Source organism: Galeopterus variegatus, unplaced genomic scaffold (genome assembly GCF_000696425.1).
Source record: "Galeopterus variegatus unplaced genomic scaffold, G_variegatus-3.0.2 Scaffold2327, whole genome shotgun sequence".
NCBI lineage: Eukaryota > Metazoa > Chordata > Mammalia > Dermoptera > Cynocephalidae > Galeopterus > Galeopterus variegatus.
The window spans coordinates 84965-99825 of NW_007728438.1; the positions used below are offsets into that span (position 1 = coordinate 84965).

General features: G+C 42.2%; 1 protein-coding gene across 1 annotated transcript in view; it reads left to right on the forward strand.

The window, feature by feature from the left end:
• Positions 1-14861, forward strand: part of GPC4 (glypican 4) — a 103734-nt gene that overhangs the window by 1240 nt on the left and 87633 nt on the right. The window lies entirely within an intron of this gene.

Sequence of the window (14861 nt, forward strand, 5' to 3'; positions counted from 1 at the left end):
GGTGGGCGTCCTCCGCCCCGCCTCGCGAGGCTGGCGGCGGTGCCCGCCCGGGCGGGTCCTCTCCGGGTCGCACTCACTCATTCACAGCGGCCAACTGCTGCGCGCTGCCCGCGGGCCGCGCTGGAGCCGGTGGCGGCGCAGGTAGCCGGTTCGCCCCGGGGGTTCAGAAAGAACCACGAATCTGGCTGGCTGGTGGCCAGCATAACCTAACGGAGGAGTGAGCGATTCGAGCCCCAGGGGCTGAGCCTCCATTCCGAACCTTTCATGGAAGTGAGCAGAGTGCGCCTTTGCCTCGCCTTGCTGGTCGCCCGGGTGGGGCGGGCGGGGGGCCGGCAGCCAGCAAAGGAAATACTGTAATTTTAACCAGGCGCTTCCAAGGGCTTAGGAAGACTTGGGGTCATTTTTTCGAAGGGCTATTAATAACCTTGGAGATTAAGTGCAGTCATCAATTACATATAAATTACAAAGGTAATTGAGGGAAGTTGCTAGGCACTTTCCGAGTGTAACCAGCATCTGTCTACAAATAGAACCGAAGAAATTGTTGGAGCAGCCCGGGTGCCCCCTGCACCTTGGCCATTATCAAATAACTCGCACACTTCTGATTAGAGACTGTTTGCCCTTCAGCTGCTTGTCTTTTTAGGAGCTCAAGTGTGTCCTCACAGCGGCACGATTTTATTGGTTGTAGAGCCCTGAAAAGCCCTCTTTCTTTCCCCTCTTCCTCCCGCCCCGCCAGAAAAAGTGAAGTGAACCAGCAGCCGCTGAAGCTTGGGGGCTCCGCAGGTCAGACATGGGGTCTTTGTGCCCTGCACAGTTTGGGCCTGGGCGCAGCAGAGATGATTGGCGTGAAGGTTACAGTTGTCATTCTCACATTTTGAAGGGATAGATACAGCTATACACTTAATGGGAATGTGACAGGTTTTCATCTTGGGCTCATGCAAACAATATATGCTTTTTAGATGGACTGGAGGCATTCAGGGAGTGGGTTGTGAAATTGCTCTCTCCAGTTTCTCTGACTTGGCTCTGTGCAGTTTCTCGCACTGGCAGAGCATCTTCCCCAGCCAAGCATCTCAGGAAAAAGGAAGCTTGAAGGGTGCTCAAGAACTCCATGCTAGGTGTTGCCTTTGATTGTCATCTATCCCAGAAAACACCTGAGGGATATTCTTGCATAAAGTCTATCTGGATATTCCCCCTGAAAGATAGGGGAGTTATTAGTGACCAGCAGCAGGAAATGGAAGCTAATGTGCTCACACCCAAAACATTTTATTCTTTTTGTCTTGTCCTTCATCTCCCTCCCAGGGCTGCTGCTTTTATTTCCCCTTTTGAATGACCTACTGGACTGCATTCTCCTGAGGAACAAAGGAAGTGCCTTTTGAGCTGGAATCCTTGGAAGACCACCAAGGACTTTAGCTCATGCAGCGCAATTTCGCACCACTTTCAACAATAACAAAAATGCATGACTGAATGGCTCAAAAATGTGGAGTGTTAGGGCATTCATTTGAGTCTAGGACACTGTCACAACACAGACAGACCCAAGTAAATACCTTTAGATGGCTAGTATAGAAACTGGGGTAATCTTTACCATTGCCCTGGCCTCTCCAGATGCATACATTAGCTTCATCTTCTCTGGGCTACACTCAGATAATTTCGGTCATTTGGGGGGAGGAGGGAGTAAAACCAATATAGTGACTTGTATTCAGTCTAGGTCTGAATGAATGAATTGCCAGGCACTTTCCTTGGGGTGGGGAGGGGGTATATTCTTTTCAGTGCAAAAAATCCAGGATTGTTTTCCAGGCAAAGGGTCACAATATCTGGGTACCTAGCTCATTGAGCCCCAGGCTTAGCCCAAGTTTAAGGTTTTAATCCCAACGGCCTTGCACTTGCCTTCTAGAGATTTGAACAGGCTTTAAGAATACTCCATGTTCTGAAGGAGTCTCAATCTATAGATCATAATCAGGATAATTTGATGTGGTCTCAAGGGTGTTGGGGAGTACAGCATGCTGGCAGGGCTTGTAACCACGCTTCTGTATTGTCTATCTGCTTGACCCCCCTGTACTTTTCCAATAATGGAGAGTCCAGATGCCATGATCAAAAAGGATCTTTAACATAAAGGATACGTTTCAGCTTTCAATGGCCATATCTTTTTGGAGGATCTACTATGTGCAGTGTTCTATGCTTGGCATCATGGAGGCAACAAGAAGGAAAGGAAGGGCCTCTGCCACCAGGACCTTTCCTGGTAGTAGGAAGATAAGCCATGCACACACATAATTGGAGTACAACACGGTGTGTGATAAGTACCCTATGAATGATAGAGATAAGGATAAGGGAGTGCCCTGGAAGTTCCCAGGGAGTTCGTAGGTAATGCTGGTTCTCTAGTGAAAAAAATTATATTGATAAGTTTAATCATTTTCATTATCCCTCTCTCCATAGGGACAGAAGATAAAGGATATGCAGCAATTGGCATTTTATTAGTAATCTGATCTTAGCTAACATTGTTTTTAAGAGTGAGGCGATTGGTTAGAAACGTTCTTGAGCTTGGCAAAGGTCCCATTCACAGTGATATTGAATGATACCAAGAACTTTGTGCCATAGTTGTGATTTTGGAGTTTTTGTTTCTGGTTGCCATTTGTGTTCATGAACAGTGTGCCTGTGAGCATGCACCCACACACGCAGGCGTGCATATCTGTACCTCAAAGGATTCTGGGAGTCACATAAACTGTGTTAGGATTACATGGAAAAAAGTGTGTGTGTGTGTGTGTGTGTGTGTGTGTGTGTGTGTTGGATAGGTAGCAATGCTTTCTCTTTTAGTATTGAGTTGATTATTGCATGTAAGACACAGCATATGTCTTCAAGATTTGTATTTCTCCCTTCCCACCTTAAGTAGATGGGTTGGATTTTGCAATGAACTTGTCATATTCTATTCTGTTGGAATCATTAGTTTGGATTCCTTTGTTTCACTTGAGGAGAGGGTCTAATTGAGCCACAGGGCCTGTCACTATAGAAATTGTCCCAAGTAGTTACGGGAACTATCTCCTGGACATGTTCAAAAAAGAACTTAACTAAAGTTCTGGCTTATGCAGCTCAATCTCTAGTTAGAACATACAAATATAAAATGTTTGATTCAGCATAATTATTAATTAATTTATTTATCTGATTCACACTGGGTTGCATGCAATTTCAGGATTAGATGGAGACAAGCCTGAGGAATGAAAAAAGAAGTTTTTTGTTATCTGTGTAGGGGAAACAACATCGGTGTTGATCTAAGTCAGTTGGAAATGAATATCTGGTTCCCCAGTAACATTAACTTTTAGCACTGAGGTTTGCTCCCATATATATTCACTAAAAATGCATTTTGGCCTCATGGTTAGAGCTGGTAGCTATTGAGTGCTGTCTCTGGGCCTGGCCCTATAATAAGGACTTTACATGATTGTCTCATTTAAAGCCCACAACAATCATGAAGTCAGAATTATCATCGTCTCCATTTTACAAACAAGGAAACTGAGCTTCACACGGATTAAGAAATATGTTCACAGTCTTAGAGCTAGTGAGTGGCAGAGGTGGGATTTGAACCCAGGTTTTACCTGACCCAGAGAATAGTCTATGTTGTGTTATATAGATAGACAAGAAAGTACCTTCTCTACTCCCATAGAGGTTTTAGTGATATAAGTTATGGGAGAACCTTCAACTAACTAGTAAAAGACCATGATAACAGCACTATTCTCACACTGTAGTGGAGAAGATCCAGTCACATCTTTTGCAGGCTAAATGTCAAACCCAGACACCGACCACAGAAGAAATATAAATTGCATTTCCTGGTTCATGGGGAGCCAGTGAGGGTTTCTGAGGAGGGGAATGTCATCAGCCGAGCTGTTTTAGGAAGATAACTGTGGCACTTGGAGTTAAGGGTTGGTGAGGCAAGAGATAAAGGCAGAAAGATCCGTTAGGAGGCTGTTTTAAGTAGTTCTTAGCTGTCTACCTGCCTCTTGTCTGTTACCCTCCCATTCCATCCCGAACATTATCAGGTTAATTTCCTTATTGCATCACTGCTTCAGATGGAGTCATTCCTCTGCTTTGAGCTTCAGTGGCTCCAAGTATCTCAGGTAATACTTCTTCCATTGAATCACTTCTGAATTCTCCAGGGTTATGTGCCCTCTTCCTCCTAATTCCATGCTTGAACCAGATCCGTGGTCTTTGCACGTAACTGCCTTGTATCATAGTAACTTGTGTGTGCAGGCACATGTTTGTCTTCTCTCCTCAACCGCAAGCAACCTGAGGGCAGAGATGGCACCTCCTGGTGTTTTATGTGCCCAACAGTATGGTAGCTTAGTGCAATATTTGTTAAACAAGTGGAGGGATGACACAGAAAATCTTATCACAGTCTCTGTCAGGACACCAGTGCTATAATGGGATTATACTGCCTTGATGATAAATTGTCATCCCATGGTCTGTTGATCTCCCAGGAACCTTCTGGATCTAAACACTTTGAAGCAAAATAAATTTAGAGCAAATCTCCACAATATGTTGGTATAACTTGGAGAACGTTTTTATTCTTTTGGGGGAGTACTTGTCTTTACTACTTGATTAATAACCAAGTGCTGTCGGGATTTTTCAGAAATACTCAGAATTCTGTGTTTTCTTAATGCTTTGAGACACACTTCTTTAAGGAACAAACAATTGAGACTGTTGTGATTTAGGCAATTTAGAGCGAACTTAGAAGAGTAATTTGCCATATTAGATTCAGAATATAGAGCTTGTTCAATGCATATCAGTTACCTTTTAACAAAAACAAAAACTTGCCTTTATCAAGTAGAAGAACACAGGCTTAAGGGTGTCAGAATATTTTATATAAATAAGCAGACACTAAAATATGAACAGGTAAGAACTAGCATTTTCAATTCCACTTGGTTAAACATCTGTTGCTTACTGTAGAGAACATGAAAGTGCAGAAAATTCATGAAGCAATTCCATCCTGGAGGTAATTTGAAATATTATATTTAAGTTCTGATGCATTTAATTCAGCAATCTGGTGGGAGAGAAAAAATCAAAGCGATCCATCAGCCAGGTATTCAACTTTTGAAAAAGAAACTCTACCAAATGTTAGAAATTAGGAAAAAATTGAATGGAAGAGTTAAAAAAGTCAGTAACCTCCAGGAAGCCTGGAAACTATGTAAAAAACATCTTATTGGAAGCCCAGATAAATGTGTGCCAGACATCAAAAAGACCAGCTGCTTGGGGGAGGAAAAAAAGAACCCGGCATGACTAACTGGCAGAGGAAAAGAGGCTGCTTCAGGGAAAAAGGCATCTTTCACAAAGTGGAGAGTTTAAGCCAGAAGGAAGTCCACCAGGTATGAAAAGGCAGGTACAAACTAGAAATTAAGTGGGCTGAAAGAGACTTGGAGGTGAACCTTGCAAGGGAGTTGAAAGCAGGCCCGTGTGATGATTGATAATGGTGAAAATGGTAGGCTGAGTCCAACTTAATCGAGGAAAAGCAATATGGCTTCTTTAAGGGGAAACCATGCCTGAGTAATTTCCTAGAGTTCTTTGCGAGAGAAGCGTGTATATATATATAGGGAAACAGACATACATAGTTAAGGTTTTCAAAAATTATGCAGCGGGATTCCAAGGCACAGACTATTTAGGAAATACATTTATTTGGGGGATAGATGGGGATATTGGTTTATTGAGTATAGAAAAATAATTGAAGAACAGAGAGAAGAAACTCCACTGTCCTAGGTGGAGTAGTTTACATGGAGAGAACATGGTTTCTTGGAGTGAGTTGTTCTAGGCTAGCACTGTGACAAAGTAGTTGTCTGATACCTTTTTTTTTTTTTTTTTAAAGGTGACCGGTAAGGGGATCTCAACCCTTGACTTGGTGGTGTCAACACCACGCTCAGCCAGTGAGCAGACCGGCCATCCCTATATAGGATCCGAACCCGTGGCCTTGGTGTTATCAGCACCGCACTCTACCGAGTGAGCCACGGGCCGGCCTGTGTTGTCTGATACCTTTGGTGAGGTTCTTCCCTCTTTGAAAAATGAAGGGGGAGGGTGTTAGAATGCTGGATTAGGTTAGTGGTTCTCAGTCTGGGCTACACATTCGAACCACCTGGGGAGCTTTTAAAATGTATACTAATGTCTGTGCATCACCCCAGACCAATTAAATCATACTTTATGGGAGTGGGGGGAGGTCATGATATTTTTGAAGAGCTCCCAGTGGTTCTGATAAGCAGTGATGGTTGAGAACCACTGCCCTAGATGATCTCTGAGGTCCTTTTCATTTCTGAGATTGTATGATTCTGAATTTTCCAATGAAATTTATCACAAAGTGTTGTCTCAGATGAGAGCTTTAATTTAGTCTTAATACATGCTCATTTTAATTTTGGCTAACTTGGATTTAAGAGAAAGATCTGTTAAACTTGGAAAAATATTTTTAAATCAAGATATAAGTATAAACCACAACCAGTGATGCTTTGCTGCAGGTAGAGACATAAGACAAGGACATTGAAAGTACTTTGGAGAGAATTAGAAAGGAATCCAGCCTTGCTATCATTTATTGATTATGTGTCAGTGGGCTTGGTGATATTTCTTCCCTTTTTCTTTATGGGTAAAATTTTTAAAAATCTCTTTATCCCTTACTTTAATGTCCTCTTTGCCATGTGTTTATTCTTTCCAAGTATCTTATCAAGACATAGAAGTACAGTAAATCCCTAGGCTTTTGGCCAGCACAACCATCTAGAACACAGCTGAGAATGTGGAAGTAAGCGGAAAAGCTAAATGATGGAAACAGCTGTCATGAAGCCCATGCATTCTACTTGGAGAAAAGGTATTCAGAAATTTATGGCTCCTGTATCTAGAGCAGTATGCTAGGTACTGGGGATTCCAAGAGGTGTAAGGCAGGAGTTAAACTTTTGAGGAGCTTACATTCAAATTAGGTAGATGGGGTTTATAAGTGAGAAGATAAAACTCTGGTTATCCAGTTTCCTAGTCTATGCCTGATTAGAAGTAGGTAGTGGTGCTGATTAGGGGATGGAGGAGTCACAGGAAGAGATAGTGTTGGAGACAGGCAAGACTTGATATCTGGGCGCAGTGTGAAATGGGGGTGGGGGGGCAGACAGAAGCTGAACGGTAGACCCAGAACTTGCTGATCTTGGTAGTGTGAGATCTGTTAGGATGGAGTCAATGAATGCTCAGAGACACCTTTGTAACCCTTGAGGGCACTAGTATATTTCAGGACAGTATTAAATAATTGGGTTTGGTATATTCTGATTTAAAAGTTCAGAAAGTATATTTTAGAAAGAGTTCCATTGGAAATATTTGAAATATGGAAACTGCTCTTAAAAGGGGGGCAAGTTCAGTTAACTTACATACTTAAACCTATTTAGAGCACCCAATTTCCCAACAGTGCTGGATCAATAAGGAGTCATTCCATGTGTCACCTTGTCCTCTTATTAAAAAAAATAGACTAAAGGTTGTATATTATTAATTCAGTGGCTTATTCACTTCAGAGTTTTTGGTTTGTGATTTTGTTCCTCTGTACCTTCTCTTCTAAGCCCTCTAGAACATCCAGACTAGATTCATTTCCTAATACTGAACTGCCTGCTGAGCTTAGCTTGGGAAATTGACATTCTGACCTGAAGTCACAAGAGGCAAGAGAGTTGGTTATTAGTTAGGGGTGACAGGCTTAAATATTTGAATATTGGTTTCCCTTTTAAACATTTACCAAACTAAGTCAATGTATAATGATAAGAAACATTAGAAGTTAAGGATAGTCTCTGACCATGTAGCTATTCGAGTCTTTAAAAAAAAGACAACATCCCTTCTTGCCCTATTATGCCTGATCTGAGAGACCACATATCCCATATTCCTGTCACACTGCATGGCATGTGGTAGGTGCTTGAGAAGTGTTTTGTAGTTCAAAAACAAGTTCAAGCATGATTTCTCACTTTGGTATTTTTTCTAGGAAAAGATATTTTTATTCATCCCTGCTATGGTCTGAATGTTTGTGTCCACCCCCCCCAATTTCATAGGTTGAAATCCTAACCCCCAAGGTGATGGTATTGAGAGATGGGGCTTTGGGGAGGTGTGCCCTCATGAATGGGATTAGTGCCCCTATAAAAGAGGAGGCAGGGAGCTGCCTTGCCCCTTCCACCACGTGAAGATACAGGGAGAAGCCATCTCTGAGGAAGTGGCCCTCACCAGACACTGAATCTGCTGGCATCTTGACCTTGGACTTCTCAGCCTCCAAAACTGTGAGAAATACATTTCTATCGTTTGTAAGCCACCCAGTCTATGGTATTGTGTTATAGCAGCCCAAACAGACGGACAGGCCCTTTTTAAATTTAATTAATTTATTTTAAGCTATTTAATTTATTTTTAACTTTCTAATACATCCAGTCCTTGATGCCAAAGTAAGAAAGAGAAAAACAAGATATCTTTTTTCCCCCCCTTAACCTAGAATGTGGTGCTGTTTCTTAGCTTGCTTGGAGGTGGGAGCTCTATATTTCATGTGGTTTGTTTTAATCCTGGTAGACAAATGGTTGCTTCTCACATTGCCCTGTGCCTGCAGAGGGGCTTGTAGAAAAGAGGCTACCTTTGCTCCCGTTCGTTCGGAGCTTTGCCCTTTCTGTCGGGCGCTCACCTCCCTCCCTTCCCGCCCTGGGAGGCTCGGGGCAGGCCCTGGTCTCTTTTCGTCCTTGCTTCTCACAGCTACTTTGTCAGTTTGGCTTTTACAAGCTGCTTAAAGCCTGGCTGCTTTCTTGCATGTTCGGCTTCTGTCTACAGGAGCAGGCTGGAAGTGGTTGCTTTTGGGTTGTAGAGGTTTCCTTAGTTCACCAAACCCTTGACGTCGGCATCCCAGCAAGCATTAAGCCACGGAATATGTTTTATTTTTTCCTTCAGTTATTGTTTCTATTCCACCACACATTTGTCTCCATTGAGTTTTCAGTCTGGTGTTTGGTTAGAGATGAAAACAAAGCACTGTGTCCTTGCAAACTGCAGTGTAAAGCATGTGGTTAACAGTTACTACTTGCAATGGTCCAGTCTGAGTGGGAGTATCATTTTTCTTGGCAGTCACTTCAGAGAAAGTCCTGTTTTTTTGGTGCCAGAATAAGCAGTCATTACATTCCTTACAATTTATAGTCAAATTATTATCTACTATTGTCAAAATTGCCTTAATTATGGAATATTTCCCCATGCTAAGATTTTAAAAAGCAAAACAAGACAACTTTTTACCCGTGTACTTTAGAAAACAGTCCTTAAAACTCGCCTCCTCACCAGGATGTTGGAGACTGGTGAGGATTAGCTCTTTGTGTTTATGGGGAGGTTTTTTTTTTTTTTTAAAGGGGAGGAGTGAAATGAGTTCACTTTAAACTGAATTTGAACTAAATGCCCCCAGCTGGCTGGTTGGTTAATGTTCTGCCTCGTTGTTTAGCCCCAGTTTGGAACTAACTTACTTTTCTGCCCCTTCAGGTCTGATGGGCCTGGAAGCTCTCTGGGCATCCTCTTCTGGTGGGAGGTCAATTGATCATTAAGCAGTGTGGCAATCTTAGAAGATGCTCTTCTGTTCTTCAGGTTGGAGGGCAAATGAAGAAATTGCAACCTGCCAAAATAAAGGACTACATCAGTTTTCGTGTGATTTGAACAAAGATTTAGGTGACTGGGTGGGATATGTTTCAGCTTAGACAGTCTTTCACAGTCTCTACGTTTGGGCTGTGCTTTCAGAATGTATGTAGAGTCTTTTTATCCATCTCAGCAGCTCCCATTCCCTCTTGCCTAGGTGATCGTGGTTGCCTATAACGAGTCTCCCTGCTCTGGCTCTTGGGCTCTTGATATCCCCAGCCCATGCTCTCAGCACAGCAGCCAGTGCAATCATACTGTCTTAATCAGATCATATTACGGCTCCCTCAAAATGCTCCCATGGCTCCCCATGTCACCCAGAGTGAAAACCAAGGCTTAGGGGGACTTCCAGGATCTGCCATCAGCCCTCTCCTGTGCTAGCCTATGCGGTCCTCTCCTCTTGGGCTTTATCTTCTCTCATTCTCCCCACTCCCCTCTAGCCATGTTGGTCTTTCCTGTTTTTCCTCAAGCACACCAGGCACACTCAGGAGACTTGGCACTTCTTATTTTCAGTGCCTAGAACATCCTGCTGCCAGATAGAAGCATAGCTCACTCCCTCATGTGTTTCAGGGCTTTGTTTACCTATCACCTTGATAGAGAAGCCTTTCCTGATCTTTGTATAAAAATAGGACACCCCCCCCCACTTTTCTCCTCTCCTTCTCTGCTTTATTCTTCTTCACAGTTATCACCATCTGACCTGGGGACAGAGACTTTGCTTCTTTTATTCGCTGCCCTATACTCAATCTCTAGCACATTGCCTGGCACTCAAAAATGTTTGTTGAATGAATGCATGAATGAGTCCTTGCAAATAGGATGCTCTTAGTTAGTAAAAAGCTTTCAGAGGGCATAGTTGACTCTTTAGGACTTGTGAGTATGAGACTACACATTTGAACCCCCATCTGTAGAAAGGTGGTGCCTAGGCTGAAGAGTCATTCTTTGATTCAGCAGATATTTACTGAGTGCCTATAATGGCTAGGCACTGGGGATAAAACAAAAAAGACATAGGAGGCTCTTTTCATTTTCCAGGAGTAGTGCTTTTTATACCATCACAACCCTCCCCCACACCATGAATAGCCAGAGTTTGTGTTTCTGTCAGTGGGTCCTGCGGCAAATTCTAGAGTGTTCGTTGGAGCAGTGCAGGGGAGATGGGCCTGTTATGGAGGCTTACATGGAGCACTTGCTCTGGTTGCATACCCCGGCCATTGTTTTAGGGATTGGGTTTACATGGGTACCAGAATATGCACAGTTAACTCTTGTGTCATGTGGCACTGTTGTTTTCTCTTGTTGGGGTGGTCGCAGAGGAACCAAATGAATGCTAAAGCCTTCAGGTTTTTGTGAGAGACCAGTGTCCACTCTCATTCCTGTAGAGACCACAGAAATACTGGTCATGGGAATGGTGAGTGACTCAAAATGAAACCCTCTGGCCCAGCAATGATTGTTACAGTACAAGTCTGGTTCAGCGAAATATGGATGGCATGCACCTGTCAATTGGTAACAGGATTCCTTCCCTTCCGAAGCCTTTGTTAATGGTGACCGAGTATGAGGGTGCCTGGAGGAGGAGAGGAGGACCTGGGCTGTGGGGAGCAAGTGCAGAGGCTGGCCAGGGAGATTAGGATTGTAAACAAATGCAGCCCAAGTGATAAGTGCCCTAGCAGTTGTCATAACAGGGTGGGAAGGAGCATTCCCTGCCACGTGTCTCCACTCTTGCGTTTTCCCCATTTTCACGAAAGATTGTTTTTCAGAATTTTAGATGAAGACGGTATATAAACTAGGGCCTTATTTGTTAGTTTGTTCAGAAATTCAAAGTCCTAATGAGGAACTCTGAGGCTGGGGTGTGTACAGACACCAGCTGGAATGCCTGGAGACTTTACCTGGAGGCACATGAGTAGCCTTGAGATCCCGGAATTCCCCTTATGTCCTGGTTACAAGCTAGAGTTTTAGCCATCTGCTAATCCAGACCGCTCCTGTTCGGAAGGGCAGGCTACATCTACATGGCAATGACAAAGGTCAACGTGCCAAGCTCTCCATTTAGCTTTTTTTTTTAATTGGCGTCTGGCTGGTACAGGGATCCAAACCCTTGACTTTGGTGTTATCGACAGGGCACTCTAACCAGCTGAGCTAGCCGGCCAGCCCAAGCTCTCCATTTAATGCAGTGATCTGACTGCACTGTAGTAAACTGGGTGCAGAACTTTCTATGCAAGGGCCAAGTTTTGTGTAAGTATGAAATTAAGGTGTGCCCTATTTTAAATATGAAGATTATGGTGTATACCCTATTTTAAATAGTATAGGTTCACTGTTATTATAAGAATAAGCTGCCCTATTAAGGACAGAAGTAAGCATTTTGTTTCTTGTTGTCTAATTGTTCAAATGATCCATATGCTACAAAGCACTCATGGTGTGGGGTAAGCTGTGACACACACACACACACACACACACACACTCACACTCACACTCACACTCACACTCACACTCTCTCTCTCTCTCACGGTTTGTTTTTTTTTTTTTTTTTTTTGGAGACTGGCTGGTATAGGAATCTGAGTCTTTGGTATTAACAGCACCATGCTCTCCCAAGTGAGCTAACTGGCCAGCCCCTAATCCTTCTCTATCTCCTTACCTATCTCAATTTAACTTTAAGTTTAGAGAGAAGAGATTCGTTGTTTCTGCTTTTAGTTTTAAAACAGACACAACATTTACCATTTTCACCAGTAATCTCTTAGTGTTCCCCTTCCCCCCACCCCCCCAGAGTCCTGAGATTTTCTTGGTTGCTTCTGAGCTCAAGAATGGAGTAGAATACTGTGAGATTCTGCAGATAAGCATGTTTATCTCTGCTGGGTCTGTAATGAAAGGGTTTGCTAAGCAAATGAATGGTGTAAATATGATATTAGGAGATGTTTAACACCTACATAGGGGGAGAGACTCTTTCCAAACAGCTCAGGAACAGCCATTTAAATCAAAACCATTGTGTTAATTACAAAAAAAAAAATCTCTGTTTATTAAAGTAGGACTCTTAAGTTGCTTTAGTTGCTAATATTTCCTGGGGTCACTTTGTGTTTGAAAGTGAGAAGTCTGTGTTTCTTTAAAAATACTGTATAATTCAGCCCATATTCCTTCCAATTAGTCAAATTTATAGAAGGCATTTCTGTAATTGACCATATTAACATGAGAGACTAATGGCAGCTCTGCTGTTAGAACAGGATATTTGTTTTCCTTCTTGAAGTCCTAGCAGCTGTTGTATCCTCATATTTTTTAGAAAGGAAAACAACTAAAAAAATTGAGATGTGTTTTTAATGTGAGGCGAATGCAAGCTGATCAGTAAGAATAAAAGGAAATGATTGCATTTGGCACAGTTATTAATTTCAGAAATGTCTTTGAATCTGTGCTATATGCCTGAGTATTATGCCAATGCTTTGTGGCTTCCTGGGGTGACATTTAAGAAATGTAGATTTAGATCCTGCATTTTGCCAAATATAAATTGCCTCAAATATTAAGTATTTTTCTTAACAAAAATTGATCATAAAGGAATCTTTTTAGCATTTTCAACAGTTACTAGATGTGTGACCAGAGAGTTAGCTCAAACCTTTAATTTTTATAATACTATGTATTTAGTAGTATATGCTTTTGTTGAAGAAGGTATAACCCTAACTGCAGGCAGTTTCCAAGGGACCATTAATTTGTACTTAAAGTATTTTAGTGGTAGTCATTTTTTAAATGAAGGAACACTTTTATGATTAATTTTAAATAAGAATGAATAGCAGGGCATTTTACTCTCAGTAAATGTAAAACGATGGAGATTTCTTCAAATACCACATAACTTAGTTTTCTTAGTTGTGTTGAATCCTGTCTGCTGAAGCAGTTGACTTTGTGCTCATGTTCCTTTTTAAACCATTGATTGTAACCTTGACACAGCCTTTCTCATCTCCTATCTCTCTCTCCCCTTCCTTTCCTAATATTTGTTTTCTTTTAATCAGTCAATATTGATGAATTTTTTTCCATTAAAAAAAAAGAGAGACTAACATGATTTCATCAGCCCTCTAATTGCTTTATTAATGAAAATCTGTTGGTCCCTCAAACATCAGGGGTGCAGTTTTAAAAGGAACTGGTAACTGATTTTTGGACCATATGTCTTTAATTTTTAAAAACCTGGCAGGGTCTGAAACTTTAAAAAATCACATCATTTTTACCCAAGGTTTTAAAAATTGAAATTATAATATAAACCCTACCTAGTTAAAAGTTATTTAATCCATATTCAATAGGATTCCTACAATCATAGTGATAATTGTTACTATTTTAATAACAATAGATAACATTTACTGAGCACTCACTATGGGCCTATTTTGAATGCATTATGTGGATTAACTCATTTAATGTAAACAGAAAATGAAAAGAGGGAGGATGGAGTAGAGAATTTTAAATGGAGTAAAGGATGTTAAAAGTAAGACTATTATACTGAATGAGCCGTGCTTGGGCTTCCAGGTAGCTGAGGCAGAACAGGACACCCAACTGGTTATGCGTTTTGTTTATCTGATAAAAAGAAACAGAACACCTCTTCAGGCAGGATGTTTTCTTGTTGATGCTAAATCTAGAAAGAACTTAGTAGCACATAGGTTCTTATGTAAAAGACATTAAACAGTACAATTGGTGTTGTCAACATGATTTCACGTGGCCATTTCTTCTGATCTTGCATAAAACCCAAAGAAACAACATTCAAGAAATTCAGTTAAGCTTTCAAGTCCATGATGTTGTCTTGTGTCTTTAGACTAAAGAATCAAACTCTTGGGCCGGCCCGGTGGCGCACTGCTACAGTGCGCCGCTTGGGAAGCGCGGCAGCGCTCCCGCCGAGGGTTCGGATCCCACATACGGACCGGAGGCTCACTGGCTGAGCGAGGTGCGGGTGCAACACCGAGGGTTGCGATCCCGTTGCCGGTCACGAAAAAAGACAAAAAAAAAGAATCAAACTCTTTCTCTCTTTAGTGGTAACTGCTTCCTTTTTATGTCTAAGTTTATATCTTGGTTTCTGAGTGAAGTGTTCTCCTGGTAAGTAGCTACCAACACCACGATGACAGCAAATATAGCCACTTGCAATGGCCAGAAACCTGGAAAGAGTTGCACACCAGGGGAAATAAGAGTGTGTGCTGAAGCCACTTTAGATCTTGGAAGTGAAATAATTAGGGAGATGCAGACAGCATCTTCTCTTCAGTCCTTCCCCCCCCCCCCCCCCCCCCCCCCCCCCCCAACACCCCCCCCCCCCCCCC